This window comes from Moschus berezovskii, chromosome 16 (assembly GCF_049115385.1).
Source record: "Moschus berezovskii isolate FMDL1 chromosome 16, NW_MosBer_1.0, whole genome shotgun sequence".
Classification (NCBI taxonomy): Eukaryota; Metazoa; Chordata; class Mammalia; order Artiodactyla; family Moschidae; genus Moschus; species Moschus berezovskii.
Genome location: NC_142475.1, coordinates 10,767,674 through 10,781,662, shown reverse-complemented (window position 1 = coordinate 10,781,662; position 13,989 = coordinate 10,767,674).

Below are 13,989 nucleotides of genomic sequence, written 5' to 3'. Positions count from 1 at the left end.
ACAGTCCATAGGGTCACAAAGAGTCAGACAAGACTGAGCCACTGAGCTTGAATCAACAATATGCACCCTCAGAACAAGGACAGTCCCTGCCACTCCATCCCTGCCTTGAAGTAGAACCCAATTAAGTATCACATTTGGTATTTGTCAAATATCTTTGTTTCCTTTTAATACAATTATGCCTTCCTGACTCTTTATCTGTTTGTTCTTCAGAACATCAACATTTTTATGAATGTAGGTTACCTGGTATGTAGAATACCTTCAAAGCTGGATTAGTCCAGTAATTTCTTCATTACTGTGTTCAAGTTAAACGTTTTGGCAGGAGTGTTACCTGGGTGCTGTCTTGGACTTTTTATTGCATCCCACCAGGAAGTTTATGTGTTTGTCTCATTTTGGTGATGTTAAGCTGGAATATTTGGTAAAGGCCTTCCTCCCAGCTCTCTCTTTGCAACCAAGAAGTCCTCTGTGGTATAATATTTTGAAATTAAGTGAATAAACTGTCCTTCAATAATGTCCCAATTTGGTATTTGAAGAAAAGGATGGTTTTCTAAGTTTTTCATTTCTTTCACATGTATTAGTTGTTATTCTTATTTAAATGAAAGCTTTACCTTTGGTATCTCCACTTTTTGTGGAATATTATTATGGTCTCCTGGATTTTTTAAATTCAATATGTTATAGCCTATCATATCTTTATTCTTTCTGATGCTCAAATTTTAAGTGGTTTGACCAGCGTGGGTCTTCCCTTGTAGCTTAGCTGGTAAAGAATCTCCTGCAATGCAGGAGACCTGGCTTTGATCCTTGGGTTGGGAAGATTCCCTGGAGAAGGGAAAGGCTACCCACTCCAGTATTCTGGCCTGGAGAATTCCATGGACTCTATAGTCCATGGGATCACAAAGAGTTGGACACAACTGACCTACTTTCACTTTGACCAGTGGGAGCCCATCAAGCTGCCTTTTGAATCTTTGGACACTTTTTGAGCACTTCAATGCAGGATTTTCCAGACTTTGTATATTTCCTGGCTGTACTTGGAATCAGCTATCTCTCCAATAAGCTTCGTTTTCTTTTGGAGAAAGATAGTGTTTTGAAACCAAATCCTTTCACCAGTTTTGCTCATTGCTATTGGGTTGTCATTTCTTCTAGCTTATTTCAACGGACAGTTTGGAACGTAGATCGTTAAAAACATAGTGAGTACATGGAGGTTCTTTCCATTTACATTCATCGCTGGAATTCTTTATCTTCTCCTCTTTCCATATTTATATCACTTTTGCTCCACAGTGAGAACCCTGATCCTAAACACATCATTCTACTTACTGTACGGGTTCTTGTGTAATGTAAAGCATTTAGATTATGGTACTAATTAGCAGCAAACCCACTTTGTAAAGTTTACAATTTCTTTGCAATTCTCTTTGTACGATCTCACCAAGAATATGCAGTAAAGGTGGTGTGTTTACAAGTAATTTAATGTTTCCTATGTGTTTATGCTATTAGTTTGATTAAAAATTAGGTTTATTTGTTTCTGCTTATATTTAACTTTAGAGTTAGCTTTATACATCCTTTTTTAATTATTTTAATTAAAAATATTTTATAGCTCAAATGTTCAAAACTATATATATTAAAATATAATCAGAGTTAGCCTTATTTCTAGCTCTCCTACTACTTTCTTTACTCCTGTATGTAATAATTATTATTGTATAGTTTAGATTATCTCATTTTAGGTTTTTTGTAAAAGTTAGTATTAATAGCATCTATCCATTTACCATATCCTCCTATTTCTTTCTTCTTTCTATGTGTTCTCATATGCATCTTTCTTTTGTAGCTTAATAGTACGTCCTTGAAATCACTGCTTACCACTTCATAGAGATTACCTCATTCTTTTGCATTGCTGTATTGTTCCATGTATAGAGTTCTACAGAGTTCAGTTAACTTTCCTCTAGATGTTCAGGCTATTTCCGGTATATATATTTTTTTCTTCATTTTTTTTTTAAATTTTATTTTTTATTGGGGGCTAATTACTTTACAATATTCTATTGGTTGGTTTTGCATATTGGCATGAATCCATGCCGGGTGCACATGTGTCCCCTCCTGAACCCCCAGCTTCCTATTTCTTCAGTGAATAATCTCGTGCACGTCTGTCTGTGTTGCCTTTATTTAAAGAGAAGTAAGTCTTATCTTGGGCACATAGTTTTAATTGTCTCCTAAGAGATAATAAAGCTGTGGAGGCCTGGCGTGCTGTGATTCATGGGGTCGCGGAGAATCGGACACGACTGAGCGACTGATCTGATCTGATAGGGTTGGAAGGAGAGGAAGGGTTAGTGGAATTGAACATGAAGTAAGCCGTAGGGCCCTAAAGAGAAGTGCTGGATTCCATGAAGCTGAAGAAGAGAACAGGTGATAGATCAGTCGTCAGCAGAGTCCTGCCCCTAGCCCCGCACAGTGCCTTCCAAGATGGCAGAAACCATGGTGGAGAGATTCAGGGAGGGAATGGAAAGGGACTGAGAGGACTCCGTTCTTGGAAGTCTAACAGATTTCCTGGGGACTGAGTAGACTTGGAAGGAGTGGATTCTTTGAACAACAAAGCCACCCCTACTCTCCAAATACTACTTGGGCTTGCAAAAGTCTCCTTGCGTCGGTGGCCATGATAGGTGCAAGCACAGAGTTTGTTCCCCAAATATTATTTTTAAGCTCTCAGAACTCTTGTGTAAACTTAGGAAGGAGGAGGAACACTGTAAATATTACTGAGATTGAATTTTTTACCACCCTGGAGGGACCAGAAAATAAAGACACAGGATGTTTCTTTGTCCCACTGCTGTGAACTCGTTTCTATTGCTAAAATGATTTTTTGTTTTCATGTATATATGTGTGTGTTTACTGAAATAGTATAGCATTCTAAATATTTACTAAAAGGTATAACATTTCTTTTATGACTTGTTTTTCTCACTTTACAAAATATTTTGAACATCCTGCATTTTTTTTTTTTTAACAACTTCCTAGTATTTTACTATGTGGATATATGCTTTTTTTCTGGATAAGCTGCTCTTAGGATAAATAAGTGCTAAGATAGCAATGGAATATTACATAGATTTTTTTAGAAGCAGATTTTGCAGCTGATTGTGCTGCTCTAAATTAAAAGACGCTTACTCCTTGGAAGGAAAGTTATGACCAACCTAGATAGCATATTGAAAAGCAGAGACATTACTTTGCCAACCAAGGTCTGTCTAGTCAAGGCTATGGTTTTTCCCGTGGTCATGTATGAATGTGAGAGTTGGACTGTGAAGAAAGCTGATCGCTGAAGAATTGATGCTTTTGAACTGTGGTGCTGGAGAAGACTCTTGAGAGTCCCTTGGACTGCAAGGAGATCCAACCAGTCCATTCTAAAGGAGATCAATCCTGGGTGTTCATTGGAAGGACTGATGCTGAAGCTGAAACTGCAATACTTTGGCCACCTCATGTGACGAGTTGACTCACTGGAAAAGACTCTGATGCTAGGAGGGATTGGGGGTGGGAGGAGAAGGGATGACAGAGAATGAGATGGCCGGATGGCATCACCGACTCTGTGGACATGAGTTTGAGTGAACTCCGGGAGTTGGTGATGGACAGGGAGGCCTGGCGTGCTGTGATTCATGGGGTCGCAGAGAGTCGGACACGACTGAGTGACTGAATTGAACTGAACTGAACTGAACTGAAGGAAGTTTTAGTTCTAAGAAATTTGCATTCATGTTTTTCATAAGGAAAATAATTATACAGTGTTCTTTGTATTTTTACAACATTGACAGATGGTGAGTGAACAGCCTGGGAGGAGGAGAAGTGACCCAACTTGCCTCTGCAGTGTTCAAAAAGATATGAAAGCAAGAGGCAGACACTCCCAGGGCCAAAGACTGTGTTTTCTTTTTCTCTCATCTCATTCAAATTGATCACAAATTGCTTTATTACATTCTGCTGTGTCAAAGTAATTCCTATTTACCTTCATATTGAAGAAATGTCTTAGCCTATGATAAAATGATTTCCTTAGTTCATCTGAGGTTGAAAGGAATTGGTAATAAAAATTGTTCGGGAATCTGTTATAATCATCGTAACAATATATGGAAATGCAGAATATTTACTATTCAATATGAAAAGGTAAAAGTAAACATTCCAATAAGCATTATCTGTGGGCTGCAGAAGAGGTTAGGGAAAAATTTTATGTGATTCCTCACCACCCCCTGAATGTACACTGAAACTCCACTGCTTTGCACAATGACAGACTTAAGTTGTCATTAATTAAACAACAATATAAAGAACATTCTCTATTGCTAGTGGGAATTATTTTGACCATTTTTCCTTTTTGTTTAGCATATCTGTATAACCAGTTAACCTCTAAGGTAGAAACTTTGACACCTAATTTGCATATATTCTTGAAAGAAAAAGGTTTTCTAAAGCATAGAAAATAACTTATACCTCATGGGGTGGGAGGGTAGAGGAATTCTTTTTCAAATAACTCAGATCCTAAAGAGAAGGTAAACATGGATAACATCAATGCCTGATAAGTGTTTGAAAGAGCACAAAAATTAAAATCAGAACATTTGAGTTGTGGTACTAATTTTTTTCATTAGCAATGTGACTGTGGGCAAGTCACTTTCATCATCAATATTTGATAAAAAGTGTGTATGGGAGTGGGTTTTCTGAACTGAACTGAACTGATGTATGGGAGAAGTCTTGGACTAGGTGAGTGTCAAGGTCCTGGTGATCATTTTGCTTCTCCTGGAAACAAGTTTTGCATAAAAGTAACATGTGTTTAAAAGAATGTATGAACTCTGGGAGTTGGTGATGGACAGGGAGGCCTGGCGTGCTATGATTCATGGGGTCGCAAAGAGTCGGACATGACTGAGCGACTGAACTGAACTGAACTGAATGTGATTTAGCAGTCCAAAAGCTTCTCTAGTATTATGTAACTGTTTTTCATTTATTGATACCATAATTCTAAAAAAAAGACTATATATATTTCGTTAAGTAGGTGATAAAGCTACCAATATTAATAAACTTTAATACAAAAGATTGTAAATTGAAAATATATAACTACAAATCAGGCTCTGAATATGTATTTCTTTTATTCCCAAATATTTAGTTCATGTATACTAGAAAAGGACTTCCCACATGGCTCAGTGGTAAAGAACCCATCTGCCAATGCAGGAGATATGGCTTCCATCTCTGAGTTGGGAAGATCCCTTGGAGAAGGAAATGGCAACCTACTCCAGTGTTCTTGCCTGGGAAAATTAGTGGATATAGGAGACTGGTGGGTTACAGTCCATGCAGTGCAAAAGAGTCAAACATGACTTAGCAACTAAACAACAACAGCAGTAATACTAGAAAGGAACTAACATGTATTGAGTACTTACTATACTAAGAATTTGAAAGCAAGTACTCTGGAGTCAAACTGATTTTATTTTATTCCTGATGCTGCCATTTCTAGCTGTGACCTTGGACAATGTCCGAGTGGCTACCCACTCCAGTATTCTTCCTGGAGAATCCCATGGACAGAGGAGCCTGGTGGGCCACAGTCCATGGGGTGGCGAAGAGTTGGACATGACTGAAAGACTAATATTTTAACACTTTAGACAATGTGCATGACCTTTGGGTATCAGAGAGAAGTTTATGGGGAAAGTCTCACTTCCCTGAAGATGAAATATAACTATTTAAACACATTTCACTGTTTCAATTTCTGGTGCAAGTGTGCTATATAACATTACTTATGAACGTGGATTGTAGCAAAAATTATCAATTAAATTTTTTTGTAATATAATAAATAGATTATGTATTAAACTTACCTTTATAAACTATCTAAACTGATGACAGAAAAAGTCATGGATGATGCTTTCAAGGGAAAGATATGTGAAAGGAGAATCAACTCTCAAGGTAGAAAATCTACTTGGGGCCCTGAAAATAGTTGCTGGACAGATAGGCCATTTAACCCAAAATCCCGTCGTATAAAAAGAGTCCAGGATCATAGAGAAACCTGGAGCAGCCACCTAAAAAAGACAGTAGCATGGAAGACCTCTGCTCCTGAGAACACAGTTGGAAGCATTCTGAAGTCCAACAAACTATTTAATCTTACATTTGAAATGTAAAATTGGAAAAATAATAAAATTGGCTTTTGAATGAATGAAATAATATATGAACAACTGAAATATAACTTAGTTACCTCGAGACCAGTCTTCGCTTTGCCATTCTAAAGGACAAGGAATATGAGTTCATACAAAAATCTCTGAAAAACCATGAATACATTCTCTGAAAATCACTTGGGAACTTTAGGGAATAGGCTAGACAGTACACCACACACACACAAAAATCATCTTAATCCATCTTTTTCCCCAAAACCGAATCCCAGAGGGTAGCTGCCCCCAAATTTCCTGATTCTCTGTACACACTTTTCTTAAAACTACTTTTTCCTTCCTTCATCTTGGAACTTCTTCCCCTCTTCCCCTCACCTACTCTGGTCCATTCATCATGTAATGTCCATTACATTACACTCTGTCCATTTATCATCATCTGGTCTTAGTTCCTTCCAACTGAACTTCAAATGAATGCTTTTGTTCCTAATGATCTCCACACCCATGACGTTGTGTAACATTATGTAATGTCTGTATGCTAATGCCCACCAATTACCGTACTTGGTAAGTACCCACAGCGTAGGACAGTCACTGTGCTGTACTTAGTCGTATTTGACTCTTTGCAACCCCATGGACTGTAGCCCGCCAGGCTCCTCTGTCTATAGGAATTCTCAGGAAAGAATACTGGAGTGGGTTGCCATGCCCTCCCCCAGGGGATTTTCCCAATCCAGGGATCGGACCCAGGATTCCCACATTGCAGGTGGATTCTTTACCATATGCGCCACCAGGGAAGCCCAAGAATACTGGAGTGGGACGCCCGGCTCCGGCGGCGCAGGCGCAGACGTGGGAGACGCCCGGCTCCGGCGCAACCGACCACGTGCAGAATCATGGCTGAGATGAGCTACCCTGCGCCCAGGGTTAGGGCGGTGGCCGAGAGGAGCTGTACCACGTTCAGGAGGCGGTGGCTGCTTGGGCACCGGAGGGCCCAGAGGAGCTGATCTACATTCAAAGCAGGAGGCGCAGCCTTGAGGAGATCCCCCTCGTCCAGGGTAAGGTACAGCGGCTGCGCCTTGCTGGAGCAGCTGGGAAGAGATACTCCATGACTAAGTGGAATATAAGGATCCAGTGTTCTGGGGAGGAAGGAACAAGATGGCGGAGGGATAAGATGGCAAGACCACTTTCTCCCCCACAAATTCATCAAAAGAACATTTGAACGTGGAGTAAAGTCCACAAAACAACTTCTGAATACTGGCAGAGGACATCAGTCTCCCAGAAAGGCAGCCCATTGTCTTCTAAAGGAGAGAGAAGAAATCCAGCTCCACCCACCAGAACACCGACACATGCTTCCCTAACCAGGGAACCCGGACAAGTCACCCGTCCAACCCCACACACAGCGAAGAAACTACGTAATAAAGAGAACTCCACAAACTGCAAGAAGAGGGAAAGGTCACCCCAAGCAAAGCAATATAAGCAAGATGAAGAGGCAGAGAAATACCCAGCAAGTAAAGGAACAAGATAATTGCCCACCAACACAAACAAAAGAAGAAGATATAGGGAATTTACCTGATAAAGAATTTCAAATTTTGATGGTGAAAATGATTCAAAATCTTGAAAGCAAAATGGAGTTACAGATAAATAACCTGGAGAAAAGGATTGAGAAGATGGAAGAAAGATTTAATAAGGACTTAGAAGAAATAAAAAAGAGTCAATATACGATGAATAATGCAATAGATGAGATCAGAAACACTCTGGAGGAAACAAACAGTAGAATAACAGAGGCAGAAGACAGGATAAGCGAACTAGAAGATAGAATTGTAGAAATAAATGAAACAGAGAGGAAAAAAGAAAAACTAATTAAAAGAAATGAGGACAATATTAGAGACCTCTGGGACAATGTTAAACACTCCAACATTCGAATCATAGGAGTCCCAGAAGAAGAAGACAAAAAGAAAGACCATGAGAGAATACTTGAGGAGATAATAGTTGAAAACTTCCCTAAAATGGGGAAAGAAATAATCACCCAAGTCCAAGAAACCCAGAGAGTCCCCAACAGGATAAACCCAAGGCGAAATACTCCAAGACACATATTAATCAAATTAACAAAGATCAAACACAAAGAACAAATATTAAAAGCAGCAAGGGAAAAGCAGCAAATAGCACATAAGGGGATTCCCATGAGGATAACAGCTGATCTTTCGACAGAAACTCTTCAGGCCAGAAGGGAGTGGCAAGACATACTTAAAGTGATGAAAGAAAATACCCTACAGCCCAGATTACTATACCCAGCAAGGATCTCATTCAAATATGAAGGAGAAATCAAAAGCTTTACAGACAAGCAAAAGCTGAGGGAATTCAGCATCACCAAATCAGCTCTCCAACAAATGCTAAAGGATCTTGTATAGACAGGATACACAGAAAGAGTGTATAAACTTGAACCCAAAGCAATAAAGAAAATGGCTACGGGATCGTACTTATCAATAATTACCTTAAACGTAAATGGGTTGAAATTTTCAAAAAGGCTAGGAAACAATTCTCATAGCCATCAATAGTTCAGTGTTGAGTTCATGAATAGTTTTTAAAGTTTGGGACAAACTGTAGTATTTGCTATTTGAAGTACTATTTGTAATTGGCATATTACGATGTAACATTGGTCTTCATTTCCATCTTAAAACGCCTAAAAATGCCTAACAGGTTTTTAGATTTGTGAATTTTAGTTGAAATGTATTTTACGATGTTACTAAACGTGCAGAAATATTGAAATATTTCAGAGAACTTATTCACTGTACATTTAATTTATTTTATTTATAAAAGTTATGAACTGTAGAAAGTTTTACTTGTTGGGTCAAATGTTTGTTGCTTCAAATGCTTGTTGCATTTGAAGTGCTAGTTACAAGAAAATCAAATACCTTCAATGTATAAATGCTATTAAGTTTTTAAAGGACTCTGGAGTATAAGTAAGTTTGTTTAAAGAAATTTAGTCTGTTCAACTTGAAAAAAATAAATAAATAAAATTGGAAAAAAAAAATTAAAAAAAAAAAAAAAAGAATACTGGAGTCGGTAGCCTATCCCTTCTCTAGTGGATCTTCCTGATCCAGGAATTGAACCAGGGTCTCCTCCATTGCAGGTGGATTCTTTATCAGCTGAACTACCAGGGAAGCCCCTGACACTAAACACTCTTAAACCCACTACAAACTTACATGTTATCTCCAACTGACAGGTCAAAAACATCACTCTTGATTCCCAACATCCAAATTATTTTATTCTCCCATTCTTCCCTGTATCAACAATGTGCAATCATTTGCCTACCTTCTTAAGGGGAAGAGTTGATTCATCCTTTCCCTTAAACCTTTCACTGAGTCTATCATCAAAGCCTTTCATTTCTAACTCAAAACATGTGGCAAATCTACCCACTTCTATCACCCTAGATCCAAATATAATCCCTGCTCAAATGATCTCCTATAACAAACCACAAACTGGACTCATAATTACTAACAGTTGACAGTGAACTTTTAAAACAGAAGCCAGAGGTTTCTTTTTTTTTTTTTTAAATTATATCATGAATTTCTTCTATCTGAAAGTCTCCAATGACATCCATTATATTTGGGACAAACCCCAAATTTCTGTGACCCACAAAGTCTTATTACTCAGTTTCTGCTTTCTAACACTCCAGCCTCATTGCAGAACACTTCCTACCTCTCACTACATCCCAAATATCTTAGCTCTTACCTTTGTCTCATGTTTCTAGACTCTTCCTCCTAGTTTAAAATGACATTTTTGATTCAGGCTTTAACTCAACCATCACTCTGGTAAGAAGCTTTGCCTTATCACATTATTGAAACATCTTCAAGTTAGGTCAGTTTTGTTTTATTAATATCAGTCATAACCCTCAGTAATAATTTGGTAAATATTTATATATATTGCATAGTGTAGTACATATTGATGTTCAGTTGCTCAGTCATATTCAGCTCTTTGCAACCCCATGAACTGCAGCATGCCAGGATCCCTGTCCTTCACTGTCTCGTGGAGTTTGCTCAAACTCACATCCGTTGAGTCGACATACAGTATATATTTTAATATACACATATGATTTCACATACTTGTTCATTTTCTGTCTTCTATCAGTTTTTCATATGTTTCTTTTGAGGGTAACTGCCAGGGCGGTAGGGACCATGTTTTCCATATCCATGGCTCTAATTCCATAACCTAATATCCTGCATGAACTGTAGGCACTCAATAGCTGAGTGATTGACTGGATGAAGAACTTCTATTTAATTATTTGAGCACTGTCACTCTTTTCCTCTATAAATTGCTGTAGAGGACACCCAAACTTTGCTCTAGGGACTCCAGCTTCTTATCTCCTGCTAGATTTAGAGAGAGGATTCAGATGCCTTTGGGCACAGTGTTGCTCCTCTTAACTACATTGTGTTCATCAAAGTTTCTTCTTAAAGCCAAGGAGTTAGAAATGATACTGGGAACAAGTCCAACAGTTTCAGACTTAGTATCTCCAGCATTCGCCACAATTTGTGTCTAAGACGGCAGAAGAGAAATGGGTGTCCACTGGGTTCTTTCCCTTATGTGAGCAGCTTTCGCTACAAGTGAAATAATCATGTGGGCATCACTAATCCCAGGTACTGCATTTGCGAGTGAATTACATATGCATTTTGAGGTCTCTAAGGCACCAAGGGATTAATGCCCAGATTTGCACAAGAATTCCACTGGGGACCAAATCTGACACAGAAAACACAAAGAAAGACATCACAGTCTAGTCTAAAACCACATTGTAATCTGCCCCTTAGGGGGTTCCTTGAGAAGGCTTCAACTTTATGAGATGGTGACCATTCTCGTATTACTTCTAACCAAGCAAGCCTCGCTTGACTCCTCCTTTTAAGTATCTGTCTTTGGTCTTGATCCCAAAGGAGTGCTGTGTTGTTGCCATTCTTTCTCTTCTCAAATGAGATTCAGGAAGCACATATATTTCAATGACCTCTTGCGTTTGAGGTGGACTGCTGCTGCTGCTGCTAAGTCGCTTTAGTCATGTCCGACTCCGTGCGACCCTATGGACAGCAGCCCATCAGGCTCTGCAGTCCACGGGATTCTTTAGGCAAGAATACTGCAGTGGGTTGCCATTTCCTTCTCCATGAGGTGGAACAGAAGTGTGTTTAGCCTCAGTTTGCTGTGAATTGTTCCTAATCTGACTTGAGGAGTTTCTAATTTTTAAAGCTGTACTCTGCTACACCTTGCCAGAGGACAGACTGAAGAAATTGCTTCAATACACATGTAAAACCCCCGTCCCCTGTACGGTGATGTGCAGTTAAGAGCTCCACACGTGAAGTCTCGAAGCTCATTACAAGACTATAGACTGGTTTGTATACCAGTATCTAGCAATTCTCTATAAAGACCCATCTCCTTCTGGGCAGAATCTTTTTTTTTTTTTGATAGAACATGGTGACCCTCATGTAGCTTCCATCAATCCCCAAGTGGCAGCATCAGTCATCCTGTCAGAAATTCAATTGTTTGATCCAACTACAATTCTGTACTGTCTTACCTCATCCTTAGCATGGGCTTCTCACCAGTTTCTCTTATTTTGGGTAGCAAGTGGTCTCAATATATTCGCAAAGCTTGGCTAATTTCTTGTGCAGGCAGAGGTAGATATGATTAGTTATGTACACACCCACTCCCTCAAACTCATTTAATCCATTTCTTCAAGTATCAACTTGTCCATATTACTGCAATCACTTCCCTGTTCTCGCATTAGCCTCTTATCTGGTCTCTTTGCATCTATCATTGCCCTTATGAACCTCTTGTACACCTTATACTGTGATATCTTCAAGCCTTTACAGTGATCGTGTCTCTTACTTGCTTGACGAATTTATTTATATTTTTATTGGAGTAGAGTTGCTTCACACTGCTGTGTCAGTTTCTGTCGTACAGCAGAGCGAATAAGCCATACGTATACACAGGCTGTTGTTTAGTTGCTCAGTTGTGTCCGACTCTTGGGAGCCCATGGACTATAGCCTGCCAGGCTACTCTGTCCGTGGAATGTCCTAGGCAAGAATACCTGAGTGGATTGCCATTTCCTTCTCTAGGGGATCGTTCCTATCCTGGGGTGGAACCCATGCCTCCTGCATTGGTAGGGTTATTCCTTACCACTGAGCCACCTGGGAAGCCCATGTGTGTATATATAGCTCACCTCTTATCAGGATTTTCTTCCTGTTTTGATTACCACGGAGCATCAAGCAGAGTTCTCTGTGCTACGCGGTAGACTCTGACCAGCTATCATTTCTATCCATGTTGTTGTGTGAAAGTCGCTCAGTCATGTCTGACTCTTTGCGACCCCATGGACTGTTGTCCATGGAATTCTCCAGGCCAGAATACTGGAGTGGGTAGCCTTTCCCTTCTATCCATATGTAATCCCAGTCTCCCAATTCATCCACTCCCCGGCCCTTTCCCACAGCTATCCATGCACTTGTTCTCTGTGCCTGCCTCTCTGTTTCTGCTTTGCAAATAAGATAATCTATGTCATTTTCCTAGATTCCACATATATGCATTAATATACAATGTTTGCTTTTCTCTTGATGACTTCACACTGTTTGACAGTCTCGAGGTCCCTGCACGTCTCTGAAAATCGCAGTTTCGTTTCTTTCTATGGATGAATAACATGCCATTGGATCTACGTGCCACATCTTGACCCATTCCTCTGTTGATTGACATTTAGGTTGCTTCCATGTCCTGGCTGTTGTAAATAGTTCAGCAATTAACACTGAGGTGGATGCATCTTTTTGAATTATGGTTTTCTTTGGGTTTGTGCCCAGTACTGGGTTTGTTGGGTCATAAGATAGATCTGCACACCTCCGCACTATTCTCCTTAGTGGTTATATCAATTTCCATTCCCACCATCAGTGTAAGAGAGTTCCCTTTTCTGCACACCTTCTCTAGATTTGTTGTTTGTTGACTTTTGAATGATGGCCATTTTGACCAGGGTGAGGTGTTACCTCATTTCAGTTTTGATTTGCATTTCTCTAATAATTAGTGATATTTGTCAGTTGCTTCATTTTCAAATATTTTTTCTTCGTTCTGAGTGTTGTCTTTTCATCTTGTTTATGGTTTCCCTTGCTGTGCAAAAGCTTTTAAATTTAATTAGGTCCCACTTGTTCATTTTTGTTTTTATTACTCTAGGAGGTCAGTCAAAAAGGATCTTGCTGCGATTTATATCAGAGTGTTCTGCCTTTGTTTTCCTCTGAGATTTTTTTAGTGTCTGGATTAACGTTTAGGTCTTTAATCTGTTCTGAGTTTATTTTTGTGTATGGTGTTTGAGAGTATTTAATTTCATTCTTTTACATGTAGCTGTCTGATTTTCCCAATACCACTTATTGAAGCCTGTCTTTTCTCCATTGTATATTTTTGCCTTCTTTGTCATAGTTTATGTGACCATAGGTGCAAGGTTTTATCTCTGGACTTTTTATCCTGTTCTATTGATCTGTATTTCTGTTTTGATACCAGTATCATGCTATGTTGATGACTGTAGCTTTGTAGTATAATCTGAAGCCTGGGAACCTGATTCTTCAAGCTCCGTTTTTCTTTCTCGAGATTTCTTTGGCTATTTGGGTTTTTGTGTGTGTGTGTGTTTCCATACAAATTATAAACATTTTTGTTCTCGTTCTGTGAAAAATACCATTGGTAATTTGATAGGGATTATATTGAATCTGTAAACTGGCTTGGGTAGTATAATCATTTCATGATATTATTTCTTCTAGTACAAGAACGTAGTATATCTCTCCATCTGTTTGTGTCATCTTTGATTTCCTTCATCAAAATCTTATCATTTTCTGAGTATAAGTGTTTTCCCTCCTTAAGTAAGGTGTATTCCTAGGTATTTTCTTGTTGTTGCAGTGGTAAATGGGGCTGTTTC